This window comes from Papaver somniferum, chromosome 1 (genome assembly GCF_003573695.1).
Source record: "Papaver somniferum cultivar HN1 chromosome 1, ASM357369v1, whole genome shotgun sequence".
Lineage (NCBI taxonomy): Eukaryota > Viridiplantae > Streptophyta > Magnoliopsida > Ranunculales > Papaveraceae > Papaver > Papaver somniferum.
In genome coordinates, this window is record NC_039358.1 from 198,639,031 (window position 1) to 198,651,301 (window position 12,271).

The 12,271-nt window shown below is 38.3% G+C and overlaps 1 long non-coding RNA gene across 1 annotated transcript; it reads right to left on the reverse strand.

Moving 5' to 3' along the window:
* Positions 1 to 6,428: 6,428 nt before the first annotated feature.
* Positions 6,429 to 9,015, reverse strand: LOC113311645. The gene is made up of 5 exons (XR_003341605.1): positions 8,613 to 9,015; positions 8,342 to 8,412; positions 7,860 to 7,972; positions 7,600 to 7,690; positions 6,429 to 6,998 (listed from the first exon to the last, which is right to left on the reverse strand). It is a non-coding gene; the product is annotated as an uncharacterized LOC113311645 (long non-coding RNA).
* Between the last annotated feature and the right edge of the window lie 3,256 nt (positions 9,016 to 12,271).

Here is a 12,271-nt window from a genome sequence, read left to right on the forward strand (position 1 = left end):
CAACTCCGTTCACCGAAACTGGAGATGCGATCGAGCACCTAAGGACTTACCGCATGACGCTAACCCAATGGGATCATTACGATGTAGTGTTGTGTAAGTGTTTTCCGGCTAGCCTAAGAGACGAAGCCCTGATGTGGTTCAAGAACTTTCCAAAAGGCTCAGTTAAGTCATATGCTCACTTATCTGAGATGTTTCTAGAAACATATATATTCAGAATAGCAGAGTTCGACCCGAAGTTGACGCGTTGTTCCAGATATCCCGAGGGAAAAATGAGTCACTCCGCTCCTTGGTAAAACGATGGAGAAAACTATGTGCCGAGATTGGAAAAGTCCCTGAAGCTTACGCAATCTTGGGCTTCAAAAATAGTCTTAGGAAGACATACCCTATATTCGTACGCATGTATGAAACCATGCCAAAGAATTTTGGGAAGTTAAGAGAGATCCAAGAGGATTAAATATCCCTGGAAGAACTTCAATACGGTACTTACGATAAGTTGTTGAAAGGAACTAGTAGAGGGGAAAATGTGGTAGAACCACAGAACCTTCAGGTGCCACCCCAAGGAGCGGGGCGATCCAACAATAGGTCAAATCAGTTCGATAAACATCGGACTGGGGGATGGAAAGGGCGAGACCAGGCCCATCAAAAGAAGAAAAATTTCGTAGATCCAGTGTGCACGAAGCTAAACACTGTCATATTCGAGATCCTCAAACAGATCGAAGAAATCATAAAATCATTTATTCATGGAACAGAGGTCAGCATCCAGAGCGGGCTAAAAACAGAACTGACTTCTGCGAGTTCCATCAATTGCATAGCCACACGACAGACTCGTTTAGGGACTTGAAGAAGATGGTGCAATATATGATCGACCAAGGAAAGCTTCAAGAGTACATCGCGGAACCAGTGATGCTACTCACATCCGGGGCACCCGTACCTCGGGTGCAAATCCCTCGTGAGGTGCAATATCTAGGGTGCAATACAATATCACACTCGTCAATCGTGATCCCCACACCTGAAGGAAATATTACAGGATGAATTCACAAACGCAACTTCGCGGGTGATGAAGTCTACAGTGTCGCTAGAGAGCCCCTGATAGAGGAGTGGATAAAATTACCTATCAGTTTCCCAGCCTCGGAGGCACCAAATGGAGGGAGAAACCACAACGACCCCCTAGTGGTCACGATGGCTATCGCACTTCCCGAATGCGAAGGCAAGGAGGAAACACCAAAGACATTGCCTTGGGCGATGCCAAAAATCCTGATCGACGGAGGAAGTTCTGTCGAGATCTTGTTTTACGAAACATTCAAGCAGATGGTTCTTAGAGACTATTGCCTAATACCCTCCACCTACAACATATTTGGCTTTAACGGCTCCTCAACTCGCCCTAAAGGCGAGGTGACATTAGAGATCCGGGTGGGAACAATCCTCACCCAAACAAATTTCTGTGTGGTAGATGTATTATCACCCTACCTACCATCAAAGACTAAGATTCCCCACGCCATCTAGAGTCGCAGAAATTATTGGAGACTCTGGAGAAGCAAAGCACTGCTACTAGATGGACGTACGGAATGACGAAAACAAAGTAAATTCTGCAAGAGCGAAAAAGAAGCGAGCCAAGAATGCCAAAAATCAGGCCGATATCGATGCTTATATATCCATGACGAATGAGGCAAGACGATCAAACAGTGAGCCAGTTCAGGACAACGTCCCTACCTCAGACACGCCCATGGAGACCATACAAAATCTCTCCGATATCGGGGGACTCAAATCCAATTTCTCGGCCTCGGAGCCGACAAAAGAAATAAACATCAGAACACCCGAAAATCCGAGCATGGTGAGAATAAGAAATATCCTCGATAAGGAGGAAGAAGAAAAATTAATACAAGTATTAAGAGAATACTCTGATGTCTTCGCGTTGCGCATGGAGGACATGCCCGGAATAGACCCGGCAGTCTGCTGTCACCACCTAAATATCAACCCGAAGCACAAGCCCATACGACAAAAGATGCGACAGGTAGCACCAGAATACCACGAAGCTATCCAAAAGGAACTAAAAAAAATGGAGGCATCAGGGGTGATACGAGAAGCACAGTATCCAGTATGGATATCTAACATGGTGATTGTACCTAAGAAAAATGGAGGGGTAAGGATCTGCATTGATTTCAGCGACCTTAATAAAGTTTGTCCAAAAGACAGCTTCCACTCCCTAACATTGATCATCTCGTGGAGGAAACCTCCGGATACAGATTTATATCCCTAATGGACGGATACTCGGGTTATAACTCGACCCCCCTCGCTGAGGAGGACCAGGAGCATACCTCCTTCTTCACCCCCCGAGGTCTATACTGCTATACCAAAATGCCATTTGGATTAAAAAACGCAGACGCCACATACCAAAGAATGGTGGAAAAAATGTTTGATGGCTGGATACATAAAACTTTAGAAGTATATGTAGATGATATGCTCGTCAAAAGAAAGCTTCCACAAGATCATGCAAACGATCTCAGGGAGATCTTCTACCAAATGAGGAAATTTAACATGAAAAGCAATCCTGCAAAATGCGCCTTTGGAGTAACCTCGAAAACATTCCTGGGATACTTGGTCACCAAGCATGGAATCGAGGTAGATCCCGAAAAGGTGCGTGCTATACTAGAAATGCCTTCCCCTGCGACAGTCAAAGACGTGCAGAGAGTCAATGGTCGACTAGGATCCTTGGGAATATTCATTGCTAGATCGTCCGATAAATGTAAAGACTTCTTCAATACCCTGAAAAATGGTGAAAAATTTTCATGGAGTATCGACTACGAAGAAGCTTTTCAAAAGATCAAAAAACATCTGGCAGCCTTGCCGATCCTTCAGAAGCCCGACCCAGGTGAAAACCTTTACATCTACCTTTCGAAAACTAATACCTCAATCAGTGCGGTGCTAACTTGCATAGACAAGGAAGTGGAACAACCCATTTATTTTATAAGTTAGACTATGACTTCGGCAGAGAAGAACTATTCAAAGATTGAGAAGATGGTGTTATCTCTGGTCTATGCAACGCAGAAATTGCGTACTTATTTTCATGCACACACGATAACAGTCATCACGAAAGCTCCAATAGAATCTGTACTCGATCATGATGACAGAGCTGGCAGAATCTCCAAATGGGGTGCACAGATCAAACAGTTTGGAGTCAAATATCAAGCCCAAACGACAATTAAAACCCAAGCGGTTGCGGATTTCCTGGACGATTTCCCATTAGATGACACTGATGAGATCGAACAAATCCCAGGAATGGAAGACGAATTAGAAGATCCTCCCGAGGTACTTCGCTCAGAAAATCTAAGGCGATGGGAAGTCTTCGTGGACGGGTCATGCAATTCGAAGGGCTCTGGCATCATAATGGTTTTTACAACGCCGACCGGGCGAAGGATCGTCTACATCCTGAGACTCGAGTTCCCTGCCAATAATAATATAATCGAGTACGAGGAAGTCATACACGCCCTCCGAGTGATAATCGCGTTAGGCATCAGTGAAGTACGTCTCACAAGTGACTCGCAACTCATTGTTCCGCAGATAGATGAAATGTATCAAGCCTCAGACCCATGCTTGCAGCGATACCTGCAACTCGCCAAGCACTACATCGAGCAGATACAAAAAATCACATTCCGAAACTTAAATCGGATAAATAACAGATACGCTGACGCCCTGGCAATTCTAGCCTCCATGATAACAGACCCCGAGGCTACTAATGTCAGAATTGAAAGGGTCATGCTCCCATCCATTCCCATAGAGGGAAATATGGACATCCTTACTTTAGACTCAACAACCCACGAAGAGAGTCTCCCTGTGGATGATTGGAGGATGAAAATTACAAAATATCTAGCTAACGGGGACCTCCCAAGCGTCCAACAAGTTGCACACAAGATAATATCAAGATCGGGGAACTATAAACTCCGAGATGGAATTCTATACAAACAATCTTACCTATGACCTCTTCTCAGATGCCTTTCCTTCACTGAAGGCCAAAACATATTAAAAGAAATACACTACGGTTATACGGGAAACCACAGTGGTGGGCGATTCCTAGCCCACAAAGCAAGGTTAGAATGATACTTTTGGCCTCGCATGAACGAGGACTCAAAAAAAATGGTAAAGTTTTGCATTGAGTGCCAAAAATTTGGCAAAAGAAGGCATGCACCTTTAATGGATATAAAATCTGTCCTAAGCCCTTGGCCATTCTCCAAGTGGGGAGTCGATATTGTCGGACCCTTAAGAGCTGGAACCAGACAAAGAAAGTATTTAATAGTGGCCACAGATTACTTCATAAAGTGGGTAGAAGCCTCGGACCTAATACACATCAGGGATCACGATGTCTTCAAATTCCTCTTCGAGCATATCATATGCCGCTTCGGTATCCCAGCCGCCATCGTTTCGGACAATGGGGCCCAACTCTGAGGGAAAAAAATCGATCTACTCTTCAATTGTTTCAAGATCAGGAAAAACAAATCTACACTGATCTACCCCGAAAGCAATGGCCAGGCAGAGGCAACTAACAAAACCATCACTGACATCCTCAAAAAGAAACTCGATGTGCATGGCGCGAGTTAGTGTGAACAATTACATAACATCTTGTGGGCCTATCGGACCACCAGGAGGGAAGCAACAAGGATGACCCCCTTCGCTCTCACATACGACACATAGGCGATCATACCAACAGAAGCGATGATCCCAACAACCAAGACGGAGGCATGGGAGAAAAACCTAACCTCGGACATGATACTCTCCAGACTAGACGATTTGGAGGAGAATAAAGAAATCGCTTTCTAGAGGATCGAAAACTATCACAGAAGGTTAGCTCGGGAATACAACAAGCGTGTTCACCAGAGAGAATTCAGCCTAGGCGATAAGGTCTGGCGCGAGATTTTTCCATACAAGCGCGAGTCAGGAAGATTCGCACCCGTATGGGAAGGCCCACTGATAGTCCTAGCTAAGGCAGGAGATGGAGCATATAGATTGCTCAAATCGAACGGTGAAGAACTTGAACGCCCATGGAACATCAAGTACCTAAAATCTTACAATGCTTAACAGGACCACTTACTAGATAATCAAAATCCAAGAATAGGGCCTAATCCCTACTTGTAACGAAGGTCATGAAACCTCACTCAAATGTACCAGGGTTCACCAAACCTCTTTTGAAGATAATAAAATTACTCATTTTGTATATTTTTAGCTGATTTTTTCACTACAACAAAACACACGTTTAGTGACAAAATTTTATGTGACCAATAAAATTTAGTCTACCAATCAAGTGTTTAAGGAGGAATATTTTTTTGGTCACCATATATATTTTTTCGGCGACAAACGGTAAATTTAGTCTTTAAAGTTGTCACTGAAAATTTTTGTGAACAAATATAGTGACCAATCCTGTCTCCGTCCCAAAACGTTTTTCTTGTGACCAAATATAGTGACCAATTTTGTCTCCGCCTCAAAATATTTCTTTGTGACCAATTATTTCGGTCACGGACTTGGTTTCTAGTGACAAAGGAAAATTATAGTCTCCAAACATGTTATTGCTAACAATCCGAGACTTTTGTCCCTGAACGTATCTTACACTGACAAAATTAGTTTGTTGCCGAAATAAATGCCCGTCAAATAAGGATTTTGCTGTTAGAACTATTAGTATCCAAACAAATTGTTGTCGCAAATGGATTGTTTCTGCTGACGGAGAAAAAATTGGTCTCCGAAAGAACTATTGCTCATAATGTGTAACTTTTGTCCTTATATCTATTTGTGCAAACAAAAATTGATTCGTCATCTAAATGAATACGAAGCAAATATGAAATTTTACCGTTAAAACTTTGTAGTGGCAAGACAAATTATAGTCACCAAATCCGAATATTCAGTGACTGCTTGTGATTTTGTCTACTCAGTTCTAGGAATTGAAGTGGTGATGTTGCTTCAGAGTATGACTGGCATCCACAGGCATACGTGATGGATTTAACAAGGACACTCCTCACAGGCAGCAGCTGAACCTGAATCACCCGAAGGTCCACCTAGATCTCAAACAATGGACTTGAACCTCAAGAACAACCCAATATCCCTCCTATTATACTAATATCAATAGGTGATTATTATTCTGTGAGCATAATCTATAAGAAGGGAAATTACAACAAAAAACAAGAGACAGGGATTCGCATATTTGAGTACTAAACACGAGATTGACAAGTCAAGCAACTGAGAAATACTTTCTTCTATCTAGTAACTAACTAGGATATATACCGGTCTAATAGGGATATAAGTTACTAAGAATGATCTACAAAATCCCAAGATTTGATCAATAAAAACTTCTGATTTTCACCGTCACATTTTACATGGAAACTGCCGCGAAGAAGAATCTCTTCCCTGCACCCTTAAGGTTGGCCACCAAATAAGAATACCAACTTATTATTGCAAAGGAACCCCTCCATGGAAATATAACAAAATAAATAGAAAGGAACTAATTACACACATCTTGGTTTGGAATTCACTTCTGGAACTGGTCAGAATAAAAATGGCGGGAAACTAGAAAAAATAAACTAAAGTAAAATCTCATAGAACCAGCTAAATGCTTAATGCAATTGTGCTGACAAAATCTTGGGAATCATCACAAACTTGACCCGCCTCCCATCATCTTCTTTCACCTCTTTTCCTCTTCAACTCAAAGATGATTTCGGTACATTTGTTGAAATCAGTCTCAGCATTCTACAGACTTCTGTTCTCATTACTTCTTTATGCGGATGACTTTGAACTCCGGACTAAATGAAAAAGAAGACATGCAGAGCAAGGCTAGATGATAAGGTCCTTGAATGTCTCTAACTTCCCGTTTACAGAAATAGAATCTTTATGATGACCCAAACCCCCATTCACGAGGGTATCAGAAATCTTCCCATCAGCAGATTTGATCATGATGGAGCTTCGACTACCTTCGAAGTAACACGAGAAACCGCATAATTCGGCACACCGTATTTTCCATCCTACAATTAAAAACAAAAGAGTCAGGTAGGGAATGCAATTGCTGGATGCTTCAGACTCTACCAAAGAGGAAATCCCAAAAAAAAAAAAAAAATTGTTGAAGAACACCCCTACACTCCGTCCTACTCACATAGAGGAAGGGAAACATGGAACAGTCAAAAGCTTATTGCCAAAAAATCCCAAAACCTTCATATGGCTTGAATGCTTGATTGATGATATTGGTTCCAACTATCCGATTCATGTGACAAACTTACCCACAATGAAATCTGATGCAAAACATCAACCGCGATGGGATTTTATCTTTTGTATCCTTTTACTTCTTTTCTTGCTTTAGTTATAACAAAATACAAAAACGAAGTGCTTAATGAACTAATGACCTTTTTAGCAGAATCCATTATAGAAACCAATTCACCAATATTTGACAATCCTCTGGCAAGTTTTGAGACATCATCACTGAGACTGTCGACAGAATCCCTAGAAATGCAAATAACCTAGTTTGGCAATCAAACTGATAACTAATACTACTAGATCGACTTGAAATTATGTCACCCTGATGTGTCGTTATAAAGTAAAGACGTGGCAAACACTAACAAGTGTCCTTACTAATGCTTGAGGTGTCGCATTGTAAAACATCTGCATGTTTTGAAATTCTTATGTACCAAAGGAGGACTCATAGTATGCAGGTGGGCTAAACCTGCATGGAAATTATAAGAAAGACGTTATCCAGAGAGTACTGCTTCAAGATTCTAGTCCATAAAGAGGACGTTCTTGACTAAATTAATGCCTTAGAGGCAGCATCTATAGCATGGGCGAACAAAGAACCTTCTAATGCTTTTTCTTACTAAAATAACCAAAACCAATACCAGGGAAGCCATCAATGCTCTCTGATTTTCCAGAGGATCACCTTTAGCTGCTCCAAGAGCTATTGGAAGCCTATGCTTGAATTCTAGCTTCTATTCAGGAACCTCAGATGGCCCTACAAGAAATATGAAAGTAGACTCACTTAGCATGGCTGTTGAGAAGAGATTTGGTGAAAATAATTGGTAGATAATATATGGTCTACACTCAGTCTCATAAAAGTTAGGATTACATATCATCCACTTGGAATTGTCACAAAATCAGGTGAGCACTTACTGCATAAGTACGGAAGCAAATCACAACAAATTGAGGAATGACTAAAGAAATAAAAACCAGAGCTGCATCTTCTTAACCACTATAACTACTGTTGAGAAAGCAATCCATAATACTTGCAAGTGGGACATTATCTCAAACAGGTAACACGTATCAAAATGATGACTGAGATTAACTCAAACGAGGAAGCAAAGAAATACAAGAAGAAAATTACCCAAAACTGGTGATTCACTCAGCTGCTGATGGATACCCAAATCCTTCAAACGAACCAAAACTCAGTCCTAGCTGCAACAAAATAAAAACACAATTAGCAAATCAATTACTGTTCTTTAGAACAATACAAGATTCGAATAGATTTCTGAGAAACTAACGGAAATCATAAGAAATTAGAAAAACATAGATGTAATTGGTACCAAAGCTTCAAAATATTTAATCCACATAAAACGTATTTGAAATAAATAGATGAACATATCAAACTTACTTACCTGATTAATGGATCTCTACGGTTACAATCGGATGAACTCCAATTTCCACCATTAAATTGAAAAACTGTAATTTGTAAATGATTTGCCTAACCATTTTATGGGTAATGCAGATTACAGCATACTAATCACTAATCTGAGATCGGATTCGAAATCGAGTAATAGAATTTACACAAGAACATGTCCTAAAGATCAGATGTATTCTATGTTTATGAGGGGAATTCTATGGTGGGTTTCTAATGGGAAAAAACTTGTTCCTGTCGTTGTTGTTGATGATGATTTCTTTTTGTCGAAAAAAAATCATTCAAATGAAGTTTCGAAGATGGGTTTCGGTTTAGGGTAGATTTTGGGTTTTTGATTTTGGTGAGAGAAAATTAACTATGAAATTCTGTCTGTGGGTTTTATTACAGCCTTAAGTAGCAATGACGAAGAAGAAAAATAATAGGCAACGATGGGGCTAGTAGGATTCCAATGGAGGGAAAAGAATTTTAGTAAAAATTTTGTTGAAAATTTTGGGGATTTAGTGCGCCAAAACTTAGTTATTCCCGCCATTACTGATTGCAATTGTGAAACAACTCGACGAGAGCATACGGATCAATGACTTGTCATAGTTTATTGTCGTTGGATTTAAAAGAGATGGGACGGGATGTAAAAATAGGCGGAGGGGATTAGATTTTTAGCGAAAAAATTGGTGGAAATTTAGAACGCTATTTTTAAAAAGTAACGTATAATATTTTTTTAAAAAAAGTTGATTAAAAAAAAAACATACATGTTTGTGTCAATTATATTTTTGCCCCATGTAGATGGCTTCGTTAAGAGAGTTGTATCACTTGTAATCAGTAAGATCTTTTCACTTAAAAAGGAGAAAAGAAAAAAGTTAAGTCGGACAAGTCGGGTTGTTATGCTACCGGTACCAGACACAATTGATGAAATTAATTGAAGTCGGTAGATATGTGAAATTAATGGATAACAAGAAAATTCGAAGATATCCAAGAGAAATTGAGCAAAGTCGAGCGATATTTTGTGATATCGATGAAAACTTGAGAAACTGATGAAATCCATGTGAAGCCGGGTGAAATTGGGTAAGATCTATGGACATTCGATAAAATTTATAGATAACCGAGGAAATGGATAGAATCTCGATGAAAACGAGTAATGACAAGCGTATTGTGTAAGCTTGATGGATAACATGGAAAATGAGCGTGAAAAATCATTTGACTTTAGATTTTGTTCTTTTGTGTTAGAGGTTAATGGTAAATATCATAATTCGAACTTCGGATTTCTTTTTTGGAACATGTTGGTGGTGTTAGCACTCCAACCTAACTCAAATGGAGCAAACTGGAACGAAATGTCATGGCTCAAGAACGTGATGATAATTATGTACAGTAGATTGAGTCGGCATGCACATTGATAGTATCAATTGAGATGAAGTTATAAATATAAAATAGTAAGGTATACCTCAAGATTTTGCATAAAGGTGATTTTACGCAGATAGTTGGTGAGATGGCTGTGGATCTAACAAACTGGAGATTAGCAGTGATTTGGCTCGATCAAAGGAAATAAGGTTAGTCTCACGTGGGATAAGAGCAATTATTATTATTATTATTATTATTATTATTATTATATATTGCACAGTCTTATAATTTTTTTGATCGGAAAAGAACATAAGGTGATTCCCAATTAAAAGAAAATCGACTTAAATATTTTTTTAATCTCATTTTACATATTGATAGATTATACAAGTCAATTCCAAAAAAAAATCATTTAACTTTAGATTTTGTATTATTTCGCGTTAAAGGTTGATGCTATATATCAGAATTCGACCTTCACTTTTTGATATTGTGATTCGTTCTTACTCACGTGTCTTCTGTAAAGTACTTGCATTCTCTTCATCGTGTTTTAAAATTCATTTGACCTCATTCGGTATATGTTTTGGTACAAATTCTCTCAAAGAGTGTATGTGTAGATGATAATAAATCATAACAGCTATTGTTTGGATATCAGAAGAAGAAGTTAAAACCAATGAGAATCGTCAGATTATATTTGCTTTTTACATATGGTGCTAAGCGTACTCTTAGATCTTTGGATACCAATAAAATTAGTGTTGATCGTAAGGATCGTCTAACCTCGCTACACTACGACTAAGAGATATGCACGTGGGAAATACACGAATCAAAGTTTATTTATAATTGGAAAAACATAGTCGTTGTGCAAATATATTGTTGCGCCAAAATTTGGTACCCCTAATACTGAAAGTAAATTTATCAATATAGTTTATTACCATTAAAAAAAATACACAAAAACCATCAAAGTTTTTCTTCTCTTAATTAGTAAATGAAGAATTAAAAAAGAAAAAGAAAAAATTACAAGAGATATTAGAAGAATTTGTGGGGAAAATGCTAAAGGCAAGACAAATAAAGTGGGGGAAATGTGAGATGATTAATCCAGATAAAATCTATAAATGGAGACATGAAAATAATTAACTCTTTAATCTATCCCAGCCCCCCGCCTATCCAAATGCTAGTCATTCCCGCAAGTTCTTTGTCAACGTTAAACACATTTTGTGCTGGTCAACGAATACATTATCTAAAAACGTATATATTGAGTTCGGTTACGTCGCATTTTTTTCTTCCTAAATGATCTTTTTTCTGAAAACCTATATATTGAGTTTCAGGTCGCAATTTTTTCTCAAAATCGAAGTCGGCTACATCACATTTTTTTCTTCTTAGCCTATAGTTAGTCAGTATATTCAGTTATGTCACAGTTTTTTCTCCTAACTGAACTTTCTTCAAATTAAAATAAAAACTAGCCGAACTCGGTTAAGAAAAAAAAATGTAGCATAACCAAACCTAATTTAAAAAAATAAAATAAAAAATAATGTTAATTTTTTTATTAGTATTTATTATGGTTCAAATATAAATAATAAAATTACAAGAGATTGGATGGGAGTCTCGCCACAAGCTGAGCTCTAACACCCTTTTGGATAGTCACCCCTATTTTTTATTTAAAAGAAAAATAATTGGATCGGGGTTGTCATTCAAAAAAGGATTGGAGCCCAGCTTGTTGCCAGACTTCCATCTATCTCTTTTAATTCCTCCTCCCCCGATGAATTTTTTTTCTTTTTTAGCTATCCAAAAAGGTGTTCCAGCCAAACTTGTTGCTAGGCTCCCGTCTAGTTTCTTGTAATGACTTTTCTTTTATTAAATATATCAATTTTTTATCCAAAAAAATAAAAATAATTAAATAAAAAAATGGATTGGACTCATTGGAGTACAACATGTTTCTCGTCTCCTTGCCAATTTCCTACAAAAGTCTCATATTTTCTTTGTAATTTCTTAATCCAATAATATAACACAATATATATCGGGGAAAAATTAATTTCCTCAAATTATTTTTGGAAAGCCATCGAGAAATCAGTAGAATAATTATGAATAAAAATAATATAAATGTATTCTGACCATTAGTTAAAATATGTGGATAAGAGATGTTAGGCGTTATTTCATAATGACCTATTAAAAAATATATATATAAATATATTCTGATCATTAGTTAATATATGCGGATAAGAGATGATGGGCTTTATTTCGTAATGACCTACCAAATATAAAAGAAAGTCCTCTCCGATCAAAGTTTTCACTTTTCATGGTCTCAAAAAATCATTG